This window comes from Dryobates pubescens, chromosome Z (assembly GCF_014839835.1).
Source record: "Dryobates pubescens isolate bDryPub1 chromosome Z, bDryPub1.pri, whole genome shotgun sequence".
Lineage (NCBI taxonomy): Eukaryota > Metazoa > Chordata > Aves > Piciformes > Picidae > Dryobates > Dryobates pubescens.
In genome coordinates this window covers 121,000,364-121,012,831 of record NC_071657.1, presented here as the reverse complement: position 1 = coordinate 121,012,831, position 12,468 = coordinate 121,000,364, and the positions used below count along the sequence as shown (strand labels likewise).

At 53.1% G+C, this 12,468-nt stretch overlaps 1 protein-coding gene across 1 annotated transcript in view; it reads left to right on the top strand.

Moving 5' to 3' along the window:
* Positions 1–5,091: 5,091 nt before the first annotated feature.
* The window catches only part of PPP6R2 (protein phosphatase 6 regulatory subunit 2), a 72,455-nt gene continuing 65,078 nt past the window's right edge, over positions 5,092–12,468 (top strand). The window contains exon 1 of the mRNA XM_054177927.1: positions 5,092–5,279. The gene's annotated coding sequence lies outside the window, so the exon portion shown is untranslated. The remainder of the gene's footprint in view (positions 5,280–12,468) is intronic.

Below are 12,468 nucleotides of genomic sequence, written 5' to 3'. Positions count from 1 at the left end.
GGCTTCCCAGTTCAGGAGAGACTGTTGGAGAGGGTCCAGTGGAGGCTGGGATTTTGCTGAGGGACCTGGAGCATTTCTGTGAGGAACAAAGGCTGAGAACCCTGGGGCTGTTGAGCCTGGAGAAGAGCAGCCTGAGAGGGAATCTTCTAATTGTTCAGCAAGATCTAAAGGGTGGGGCGCAAGAGGATAAGGCCAGACTCTTGTCAGTGGTGGCCAGGGACAGGACAAGGGGCAACAGGCACCATCTGGAACCCAGAAGTTTCTATTAGGAGCAGCTTGTTGACTGTGAGGGTGGTGGAGCCTTGGAACAGGCTGCCAAATCCACCTGGCCATTGTAATCCTTAGCAACCTGCTGTGGGTGACCCTGCTTGAGCAGGGGGGTTGGACTGGATGAGCTCCAGAGGTCCTGTCCCACCACTGCCATGCTGGGACTGGGAGATTTTTTAACATGCTCTTGTGACAGCTCCTTGGCTGGACGCCTCAAACATCTCAAAGTAACCTACAGAAACACAGTTTCTTTAGATACAGTATGCTGAGAACCTAAAATTAAAAAAAAAACAAACACAATAAATATTAGTTAATATTAATGAATATTCATTAATATCACAGTTCATTAGTTGTTAGTGTAGCACCTGAGCAGCCCAATAATGGACCACAGCTCCCTTCAGCAAGCTGCAACACCATCCAGACCTGGAGATTCTTTGCCTTGAGCACAATGAAAGAGCAGGTTGAGGTCATCAAAAGCTGGGAAGACCAAGGGGTGCTGCTGGTTGGGACAACATCTGATGGCCCTACCACAGGAGCTGCTGAGCCCTGTCACCCAGAGGACATCTGAGGGAAGGGCCTGCATTTAGAAGCAGAGAATCAGAGTTTGGGTTGGAAGGGGCCTTAAAGATCATCTAGTTCCACCCCCTCGACATTTGATCTTCACTTTGATACCTCCTGAGGATTTACAGAAGCTAAGGACATGCCCCGGAGTATTTTTGGTGCGATGTTGTCTAAACAGAAGAGCTTTTATAGCTCATTTCCTCAGCTCGCCTTGAAACAAACCCAGGGAGCCCTTTCAAACCCTGCTGGCAGTTTCTGCAACCCTTCTGAGGGGGCGGGGAAGGTGTTTGCTGCTCCTGACCTCCTCCAGCCCTCTGCAAGGAGCTGCAAAGTGGCTTTTTGTGTGTGCGTGTGTGTGCAAGAGCAGAATTTAATCTGCTCAGCCTGGAGGGTTGGGCCTTCAGAGCTTTGGTTTTCTACCAACCATCTCCTCACAGACCCATAATTTCAAGCCTTTGAAGCGCCGCTGAAGCTCCTGGACCATATTTGGGCAAGAAAGGTTGTGCAGAAGTAGAGAACTCTGCAGCTTTAGCTCCTCACCCGAGCTGTGGTGAGAGCTTCTGCACTGCACAGGGCCCTGAGCGTCGGGAGGGAGGTGTGGTTTGGGCTGGGTTTTTTTTCTTTTCGGAGGGCTCCTAAGCAACCCGAGTCAACAGAAGATTTCGCAACCTCCACCGCAGCGCTTGCTACACTTTCGGCTATAATTATCTCCTGCATCAGAGCTCTGGAGAGCAACCTGCCCAGATCCTGAAGGATCTTCTGCAGTCTGCCTTGTCTCTCCTCTTGCCAGGCAGGAGAATGTTCTCCAGACACCGGGAGGAACATAAATACCCTGCAGACCAGAGCAGAGGAGAGTGCAACACGCTGGAAGCCAAGGAGTTGTCATCTCTCCAACTTTCCCTTCTGATTGCTGTTTATATTCAGAGCTTTGTTATTTGAACAAGGCCTTCTTGGATTGTGTCCACCTCAACTTCGGCAAGGCCTTGGCCACTGTCTCCCAGAGCACCCTCCAAGGGAAGATTAGGAAGTGTGGGTCAAGTGAGGTGGAAACTGACTGAAGGACAGAGCTCAGAAGGTTGTGATCAGTGGGGCAGGGTCTGGTTAGAGACCTGGAGCTCACAGTGCTTCCCAGGGGTCAGGACTACATCCAGTCTTGGTCAGCATCTTCACCTGGATGAGTGGATGGTGTGGACCCTCAGTCAGTTTGGTGATGGTACCAAACAGGGAAGAATGCAGTCAGGCTATGCTGCCATCCAGTGAGACCTGGCCAGGCCAGAGAGCTTGGGGTGAGGAACCTCATGAAGTTCAACCAGGGCAAGTGGAGGGTCCTACCCGTGGGGAGGAACAAGCCCCTGCGCCACTACAGGTGAGAGGTGACCTGCTGGGAAGCAGCTGCATGGGGGAGGACCTGGGAGTGCTGGGGGACAAGAAGTTGCCCATGAGCCAGAAATGTGCCCTGGTGGCCAAGAAGGCCAGTGGTGTCCTGGGGAGCATGAATAGGAGTGTGGCCAGCAGGTCACCTGATAAATTGTACACAGGAAAAGGGTCTCTAGGAGAACCAGCTGAGACTCTTCCCCTCCTACCTTCATGTTCCTCAGTCAAAACTAGCTTGGAGATCTGTTGTAAGCACCAGATGACACTTGGTTTCTCAGCCAAGAGTAGAGCCCAGCATCCTGTTCTTACCATGGTCTTCTTCTCAGACACAATCTAGATGGAACAAGTTGCCCAGAGATGTGGTGGAGGCCCCAGCCCTGGAGACATTCAAGGTCTAACTTGATGGCACTCTGAGCAACCTGTGCTAGTTGGAGATGTCCCTGCTTGGGGGGATTGAACAAGATGAGCTTGAAGGGTGCCTTCCAACCTGATGGATTCTGTGATTCTGTGATCCTATTTCTGGTCCTGCAGCCTCCCAGCAGACATGTCCCAGATCCTGCTCCAGGTGTGAATCTTTGGAAAGCTTAGGTTCATTCCTCTGGTTCCACAACTGGAAAGCCAAAGTTCATGAACTCAAACCCACAAATATTTATCTTCTGCCCAGGTCTTCTCTGCAGTGATCTTGAGATTGCTGCCAAAACCTGGTTTTGAGGCTTTTTGACTGAACTTCAGAAGCAAAATTTCCTTAGAACAGGGTTCAAAGCTTCAAAGAAGTGAACAAACCATCTCAGTAGCCTAGCAAGTCACACAGGGAGACATGGCTTGGTGTGGCCCAGCTGCTTGATGTGTAAATCAGGGACTTCAGGTAAAGGGTGGCAGTATTTCAAGCTCCAAGGTGGATCTTAAGGACATAGCCTGGGCTGTGAAAGACCTGCTCCATGTGTGGAAGGCAGATGAGCCTGCTCACCAGCCTCCCAGTACACTCAGGTCACACTAGCCCCAGGAAGGCCCCAGGCTGGGGGCAGAGTGGCTTGAAACTGCCTGGTGGGAAAGGGCCTGCACAGGGTGAGCAGCAGCTGGAGATGAGCCAGGGTGTACCAGCCCTGGCCTAGATCAGCAAGAGTGTGGCCAGCAGGAGCAGGGCAGGGATTATTCCCCTGGACCAGGCGCTGGTGAGCCCATACCTGAAATCTTGGGGTCAGTTTTGGGCCCTTCACCCCAAGGAGGACATCATGGGGCTGAAACAGGTCCAGAGGAGGTCAGCAAAGATGGTGAAGGGTCTGGAGAACTTGTGAGGAGCAAGTGATCTGGGGAAGGTTTATCCTGCAGAAAAGGAGGCTGAGAGGAGACCTTCTGGCCCTCTACAACTCCCTGGAAAGAGCTTGGAGCCAAGTAGGGGTCAAGGTCTTCTAAGTGATAGGACAGGAGGAAGTGGCCTCAGGTTGCCCCAAGGGAGGTTTATGTTGAACATGAGCAACAATTTTTTCTACTTGAGGGCTGTCAAGGGAGTCTTCCTTCAGCCTCCTTTTCTCCAGGCTCAACAACCTCAGGTCCTTCAGCTACTTCTCATAAGTTCCCCAGACCCTGCTCCTTCTCTAGACCCTTTTCCAGCTTCATTCTCTCAACCTGCTGTAGCATTTCAGTGTCCTTCTTGGACTGAGAATGTTGCCCACTTAGTACTGGGTGACACTTTTGGTGGCATTTCTGGGGCCACCCCCCCCAACTCCCATAAAGACCATTATAAAATGCTGATTTTTTTTCCTCAGTCCTTGCTGGCTCAATCCCCATTTTCCCTGGTTGGCTCCATCCCCTGGGTGTGTTTGCCACCATGGCCATTCTACATGAAGCTTCCACAGCAGATCTGGCCAGAGATTCTCTGGCCAATGTGGAGGTTCTCCAGCCAACAGGTTAAATTTTAACCTTGTATTTCTAGATTTGCAGGGTCAAGGCCTCTACCAGAGCAGTGAGAAGATCCATGGAGGTCAATCCAAGGGCAGGGATCCACCTAGGAATGGTGAGGAGAATTGCCTCAGTTCCTGATAGGATCCTGCATGATGCTGGCTCTCAGAGGCAGTTTGATCAGGTAGGAGGACAAATTTGTGTGAGGAAACACTGAGATCTTCTGAGTCTAGTGACAATGACAAGGAGAGCTCTCTCCTCGCAGTTACTGGTTTCTTCTGGCCTCTGGGTTCTCCCTGTTTCTCCCCCCTACCCCTCCCAGTCCTCATCCTCACCGCCCAGGACATGGTGGACCAGGTGACCCTAACCTTACCCCACCCACAGCCCCCTTACAGGACCCACCCAACCCTTCATTCCTCCTCAGCCCCCATAGCAGGGCCCATCTCCAGTGCCTCCTCCCTTCCTCCCAGTTACTCCCAGTGATCCCAGGGCATCATCCTCTGTCTCTGTCTCCTGTCCTTATGTCCTGTCTTTGTCTCCTGTCTCCATCCCTCTTCCTCTGTCCCCACCTCTCATCCCCTGTCCCTGTCCCCTATCTCTCTCCCTATACTTGTTGCTATCCCTGTCCCTTGTCCATGTCCCCGGTCCCCTGTTCCCTGCCCCTATACCTGTCTCCTGTCTCCACTCCCTGTCCCCTGTTCCTGTCCATGTCCCCTATCCTTCTCCTATCCCATCCCCTGTCCCCGTCCCCCATCCCTGTCCCCATCCCCTGCCCCCTATTTCTGTCCCTATCCCATCCGCTATCCCCGTCCCCTACTCCTATCCCTGTCCCCTACTCGTATCCCCGTCCCCTATTCCCATCCCCGTCTCCGTCCCCTATTCCCATCCCTGTCCCCCCAGCTTTCCCCGGCCCCGCCTCTCCAGTCAGGCCCCGCCCCCAGCTCCGCCCCGCCCCCGCTGCCCCCCTCCCCCCCCGCGCTGCCAGCCGCGGCGCCGCCGCCATTTTGGATCCGACGGAGCTCCGCACCCGCCGCCTCCCGCCGTTCGCTGTCAGCGCAGCCCCGGCCCCGCTGCCCACCTCGGCCGCGGCCCAGGCCCATGCCCGCCGGCCCAAGCAGCCAGGTAGCGCCGCCCCCGCGGAGGGCCGAGGCCCGGACCCCCCGCTCCCAGCCCAGCAGGTGAGACAGACCCCGCGGCCCCGGGCCCCCCGCCGCCGCCGCCCGTACCGAGCTGTCATCGCCGCCGCTCAGCCTCCCGCTGCCGCCTCGGCGGGGCCGGCGTTGGCTGGACTGAGCCCCACCGAGAGCCGCTTCCGCCTTCCTCCGCCGGGCTTGAAGCACTGGGCCCGGCCCGGCGGGCGGCGGAGGCGGTGCGCGGCCCGAACCCCTTGCCACCCCCTGTCACCCCCTGCCAGCCTCTGTCACCCCCTGTCACGCACTTCCAGACCCCTTGCCACTCTCTGCCGCTCTTTGCCACCTCCTGTAACCCGCTGCCACCCCCTGCCAGCTTCTGCCACCGCCTCCAACCCGCCGCCTTCTTCCTCCCCTGCCGCCTCCGCTTCGGCCTCCCGGGCCGCGATGCCAGCCCCTTCTCCCCTAGCAGAGCGTTGGCAGGGATCGGTCCCCGGGCCCCTGTCTCTGCCAGGGCCGCCGGGCCGAGCCTGTCTGGCCCTGGGGTGGGCTTTTTAGCGCTGTGCAGCGGTTTTAGGGGGTTTAAGCGGCTGGCTCTGGTTGTGCAGCCCCTCTGGCAGCTCTGATCTCTGAGCTCCAAGCTTTGCGACCTTACCCCCGGCCATGCCGTGCCAGGTCACATCTGGGCTAAATCTGACTTTTTGTGCCTGACAGAGTTTGTGTTGGTTTGTTTATTTGTTTGTTTTTTTGGTGTGGGTTTTGTTATTTGGGGTTTTTTAATTTGATTTGAGAAAGGGGGCTGAGCTGGTGGGGATCCAGGGTTTGGTGACTCATTAGTTGGTGAAGCTTTTGGGAGAGGTGGTGGCACAAGGTCAGAGGTGTGGGGGTCAGCCTCCTGAGGACCTGCTGGGGACCAGAGCTTGATTGAGAAGATCCTAGCAGCTTCGTGTGTGCTGGTGTGAAGATAAATGCCACTCTGCTGGGTCTTCTTAACCCTCAGAAAGTGGGGTGGGGGGCTGGAGCCACAAATAGAATCCCTCCAGCATGTAATCGTCCAGCAAGGTGACGTCTCAGTGGTTCCAGCCAGGGCTCCCTTCCTATTCTGAAGGGCTTGTTTGGCTCTCAGGACAACAAACAAACTAGGAAGTGAAAAAGAGAAACTGGGAGAGCTGGGGAGGGACCTGAGGTGCTTTTCATGTCTTGCTCTCCCACTTTAAGCTTTTAAAGTAGGCATTTTCCAGCTTGTTTTCATCATGGATTTTTCTGCCTCCAAAAGCAAAGGAGAAAGTTGTGATTCCAGCCCTGTCCAGGCTACACCTTTGGAACCATCACTTCCTAGCAGATTTTGGTCCCAAAGCTGCGTTTGGAGAACAGATATTTAGGATTTCTCTCTTCTCTCACACACTTTCAGAGCCCAACAAGCTGCCAGAATACTTGGGTGGTGGAAAAAAAAACACAACAGCCCACCCCAACCTTTGGTAGATGGTGGTAGAACCATTGCCATAGCAACTGGTGTGGTGATATCATGGGAAGCAAAGGGAGATTTGGAACCTGCAGGAGGATCTGGACTGGTTTGGGTGATACCTGTAAAGGTTTGCTGGGGGAGGAGGTGACTGAGGACTGGGGAAGAGCAAAATTTGGACACTTGGTTTGTTTTCTGTGCAGTTTCTGGTGGGGGATTTGTACTTTCCTTGTATTCTGTTGCAAATCCAAGGATCCAGAGCAAGATCCTGCCTAGAAATACTGGACAATTCATGGTGCTGCAGCAGCTTTTTGGAAAGAGCTTGGCCTGTAGCAGAAAGGGATCATAGTTGGAAGTAGATGATCTTCAAGGTCCCAACCCAAACCATTTTAGGAATCTATGAATCATAGAATTGTTTGGGTTGGAAATCCCTCTAAGATCATCCAGTCCAACCATCAACCTAAGACCACCACTAACACTAAATCATGTCCCTGAGTGCCATGGCCACATGTTTCTTGGACACCTTCAGTGCTGAGGTTTTCGGGAGCTCTGAGAGAGCAACTGGTGTTGACTGTTTCTTGTGGGGATGGTGAGGAGCTCTGAAGCATCCAGGAAGGACATTAAGGTGCAGGGGCAGGTCCAGGGAAGGGTCTGGAGAAGGAGAGGGGTCTGGACAACATGTGAGGAGCAGCTGAAGGGCATGGGGTGGTTGAGCCTGGAGAAAAGGAGGCTGAGGGGAGACCCTGATGGCTCTCTCCCTTAAAGAAGGCTGGAGCCACTTGGGCCTTGGTCTCTTCTCCCAAGAAACAAGCCACAGGACAAGAGGAAATGGCTTCAGGTTGCCCCAGGGAAGGTTCGTGTTGGACATTAAGAACAATTTCTTGCTCTTGAAGGTTGTCCAGGCCTGGCCCAGGCTGCCCAGGGCAGTGGTGGAGTTCCCATACCTGGAAGGGTTTCAAAGCCATGGAGATGTAGTGCTGAAGGCCATGGTTTGGTGGTGCCCTGGCAGTGCGGGGTTAAGGGTCGGACTGCATGGTCTGCAGGGTCTTTCCAACCAAAACCATCCTGTGATCCTCCATCTGAACCTGGTGCTCAGTGAAGTCTTAGTTGTGTTGAAGGAGAGACAGGTAGAATTTGGAAGCTCATAGGTCAGAAACTGGAGACAACTAGCATAGAAACAACCATCTTTGAGAAATTGGGTAGGGTTGTTTTTCCCCCAGTACTCAAACTGAAGCCCACAGAGTAAGGATGTTTGCTGTAGAAGACTTCATATTGCTGACAGCTTGTTTTGCAGAAGTTCTAGTGAGAGAATGAAGAAAAAAACCCTGTCAGCTCTTCCTTCAGAGTTGCTGTTGGACCTCTTGCACTTCATGGTGCTTCTGGGCAGAACCTTCCACTCACAGTTTCCTGTTGGACTGGGAGTCAACTGGAGTGAATTAAATTCTACCTGTGTGTGATTCTGAGCTAGGAGGAGGAATCCTTCAATTCTCCTTCCCCTCCTTTTTGGTGGGACATCTGCCAGGTGTAGCTGATTGCTGTTCCATGCTCTGTGTAATGAAGCCTTCATTTGAATCCTGCCTTGAGTTTGTTGGGTGGCAGAGACCTCAAAGGTCTCTCCTGAGATGCAAGCAGGGATTGGTGGGACAGGAGAATTTAATCCAAAAAAGGTGTTTGAGGAGACTTTGGAGTGGTGGGGGGACCAGGATGAGCCTCCCAGCTTTCTGCTGCTGCTAATAAGGGGGTGTAGAAGTGCAAGTAGAAGCTGTAGGAGTGCAAGAGTAAAAGCTGAAGATGCTGTGTTAGAGAACAATGAGTTCAGGTTCATAATTAACTTCAGGTCTGTAATTTAACTGCTGGATGTCCAGATGGAGATGGGTGACAAGTGGTGCTCCTCAGGGGTCCCTCCTGGGACCAGTGCTGTTCAGTATCTCAATCAGTGTCATGGGTAGTGGGATTGAGGCACCCTGAGCAAGTTTGCTGATTACACCAAACTGGCTGGTGAGGTTGGCATGGCTGAGGAATGGGATCATCCAGAAGGACCTGGACAAGCTGGAAAGGTGGACTCAGGAGGACCTCATGAGATTCAGCTAGGCCTAATGCAAGGTCCTGCACCTAGGTTGGGGCAGTCCCTGGTATCAGTCCAGGCTGGGGAGCAGCTCTGTGGAGAAAGACCTGGGGATGGTCCTTGCAGTCCAGAAGGTCAGTGGCATCCTGGACTGCATCAAAAGCAGCGTGGCCAGCAGATGGGGAGAGGGGATTCTGCCCCTCTGCTCTGGTGAGACCTCACCTGGAGTACTGTGTCCAGCTCTGGGGTGAGCAACACAAGAAGGGCATCCACCTGCTGGAGTGGGTCCAGAGAAGGCCACAAATATGATCAGAGGGCTGAAGCACCTCTCCTGTTTAGGCTGTTTAACCTGAAGAAGGCTTCAGGGAGACCTTCTGGTGGCATTTCAGAATCTGAAGGGGACCTACAAAAAGGCTGAGGAGGGACTGTTTAAAGACCTGTGGTGATAGAACAAGGGGCAATGGTTTGAAACTGGAGCAGGGTAGATTTAGGTTGGACATCAGGAGGACATTCTTCACTATGAGGGTGGTGAAATACTGGAACAGGTTGCCCAGAGATATGGTGGAGGCCCCATCCCTGGAGATATTCAAGGTCTTCTGAGCCACCTGCTCTAGTTGGAGGTGTCTCTGTTGACAACTTGGAGGTGAGTCCTGATGATCTTGGAGGGCCTGTTCCATCCCAAACCATTCTGTGATGAGCAAGCAGGACATTTTTTTTTCCTGTTGTGCCTTGGACTCTGCAGTGTTGGTGTCTAAAGGGGGAGTAGCTAAACCATTGCTGAGCTCAGCCATCCAAATGGTCGAACTGGAATGCCCAGGGAGAGGAGAGCAGGAGATGTTTCTGAACCAGGAGCTAAATGACCAGAAGAACTGGGCAACTGAGGTGTAAATGACATGAGAGAGGTGGGTTAGTGGTTGCCTAGGGAGGTGGTGGAGTCACCATCCCTGGATGTTTTCAAGGAATGTGTGGATATGGCACCTGGGGACATGGTTTAATGCCATGATGGTTGGACTCAATGATCTTGGAGGTCTCTTCCAACCCAAACTAGTCTATAAGGTCAGTGAGTGGAGAAGCAAAAGCAGAGTGGTTTGCAGAACTTTAGAGGTGGGAATATTTTGGAGGGGTCCTTGTGTGTTGTGTTGGATCAAGAAGGAGTAAAACAGAGATTGAATTGGGTTGTGCTCACAACTGATGTCAACTGTCTGAGAAGGCAGATGTGGAGGGTTACCTCTCACATCTGGAAGCCTGGTTCAGAGCAGAAGCAGCTTCTTCTCAGCACTCAGAGTGCTGAGGGCCATGGTGGTGCCCTGGCAGTGCTGGCTTAAGGATTGGATTCCATGACCTCAAAGGTCTTCTCCAGCCCAAACCATTCTGTTTCCATGGTCAGCCTGAGAGGGGAAGCTCTGCTGCTCGGGCTTGCTCTCCTGTTCTTCCCAGTGTGCCTGTCTAGCTGCCCAGTTCCTCCCATTATCCCAGTGCTAGCTGTCTGTTGGGTGTTCTTTCCAGCTCTGCTGGTCCTCAGGGCCCAATGCCTGCCAGTGACACCACTACCTAAGGAGTCACTTTGATCCTGATTTCATTTGGCAGAACTGGGAGCAGCAGCAGCCAGGGGCAGCCCAGTGCTGCTTACTGGGAGGAGGACAGCAGCCCCCAGACAGGACTGGTGACGGTTTCTGTGTCAGGAAGGAGGAAATGGAGCAGCAGATATTTCACTTTCACTTTTGGCTCTGATTATTTTAATTGGATGTTTAATTAGCTGAGGAGCTGCATGGTGGCTTTGCCTTCAGCCTGTGTCAGAAGCTACTTGGCTTCTCCTCAGGGTTCTGGTTTCCTCTCATTCCTCAGGGTTCTTACAAAGCTGCGCTTGGTTCTGCTTCTGCCATCTGCATTGGGGTGTGATGAGGAAGGTTTGCTTGGTTGGACTGGATGATCTTTGAGGTCTTTTCCAACCTCAGTGAGGCTGTGATCAGAGTCACAGAATTGTTTGGGTTGGAGAAGACCTTGAAGACCTAGTCCAACTGTTCTGTAGCTTTACCGAGGCTGGTGCTAAACCATGGCCCTCAGCACCACATCTCTGTGGCTTTGAAACCCCTCCAGGGATGGAGACTCTGCCACCTCCCTGCGCAGCCTGTTCCAGTCTTTGAGAGCATCTTCTAATGTCCAGCCTAAACCTCCACTAAGCAACTTTGGGCTGTTTCCTCTCTTCCTGTCCCTTGACCATTAGGAGAAGAGACCAACCCCACCTGGCTCCAGCCTCCATTCAGGGAGTTACAGAGGGTCAGGAGGTATCCCTTTAGTCTTCTTTTCTCTAGGCTTAACAACCGTAGGTCCCTCAATTGCTCCTCACACGCTTTCCAGACCCTTCCCCAGCTTTGTTGCCCTTCTCTGAACCTGCTCCAGCTCCTCAATGCTCTTCTTGAAGTGAGTTGCCTAGAACTGACCCCAGGATTCCAGTTGTGGCCTCAGCAATGCCCAGTCCAGAGGGACAATCCCTGTCCTGCTCCTGGCGGCCACACCATTGCTGATCAAAGCCAGAATGCTGAGCACACCTCTTGTTCCTTCAGCAGCTGCTCTGCTGTGTCACTTCACACAGTTCCTTCCTGCTCAGCCAGATTTCTTTCTCCAGAAGGACAATTGAGATTCTAGAGAGAGGTTGAAACCAAGATTCTGAGCCAGAGGACAAAGGGCACTGTTCCACAGTGACGTCACTGGGCCCCAGGCCAGGTTGCCATGTGGTGGCCTTGATGTTTGTGTGGAGAGCCCAGAGCTCACCTGGCTGAGAGGGATCTGGCTCAGCTCCTTCTCCCAGCTCCAGCTGTGGTTGCACAAAGGGAGGAGGACCCAGTAACCTGTGACCAGGAAGCAGAAGAGTTACAAGAGCAGGTCTGTGGCCCTGAGGTTTTACACGGGGTGTGGTTCAGCTGAACTCATCTCCATGTGTGGTGCAACATCTTCCTGCTGGGTCCTTCTGCCTTGGTGCTGCCCCTCTGCTTGGCAGAAGACCACCTCCTCTTGCCCTGCTCCTCTTCTGCTGAGCACCACTGCTGGAGAGGTAAAATGGGAAGAGACTGGGAATAGTGGGGCTGCAGCAGTGCTAGATGGTGGGAGTCCATGTTTGGATTAATTCATGGAGTCACAGGATGGTTTTGGTTGGAGAATGCCTTGAAGGTCATGCAGTCCAACCCTTAACCCAACACTGCCAGGGCACCACCAAACCATGGCTCTCAGCTCCGCATCTCCATGGCTTTGAAAAATCCCTCCAGGGATGGGGATTCTACCACTGTCCTGGGCAGCCTGGCCTGGGTGTGGACAACTCTTAAGGGACAAAAATTGTTCCTCATATCCAACCTGAACCTCCCTTAGGGCAACTTGAGACCATTTCCTCTTGTCCCATCACTTGGGAGAAGACCTTGACCCCTACCTGGCTCCAACCTGTTTTCAGGGAATTGCAGAGAGCCAGAAGGTCTCCTCTCAGCCTCCTTTTCTCCAGGGTCAACAACCCCAGTTCACTCAGCTGCTCCTTAAAAGTTCCCCAGATCCTTCCACATCTTTGCTGTTGTTCTCCAGACCTTCAAAAAAACCCCTAGGGAATGGAATCTTCAGATCATCCTCAGGGAATCATTCAGGTTGAAGAAGACCTCTAAGTCCCAGCACCTCAGGTCCTGAGTCAGAGCACCCAGTTAATGATCAGGAGATGTTCCATCAACACT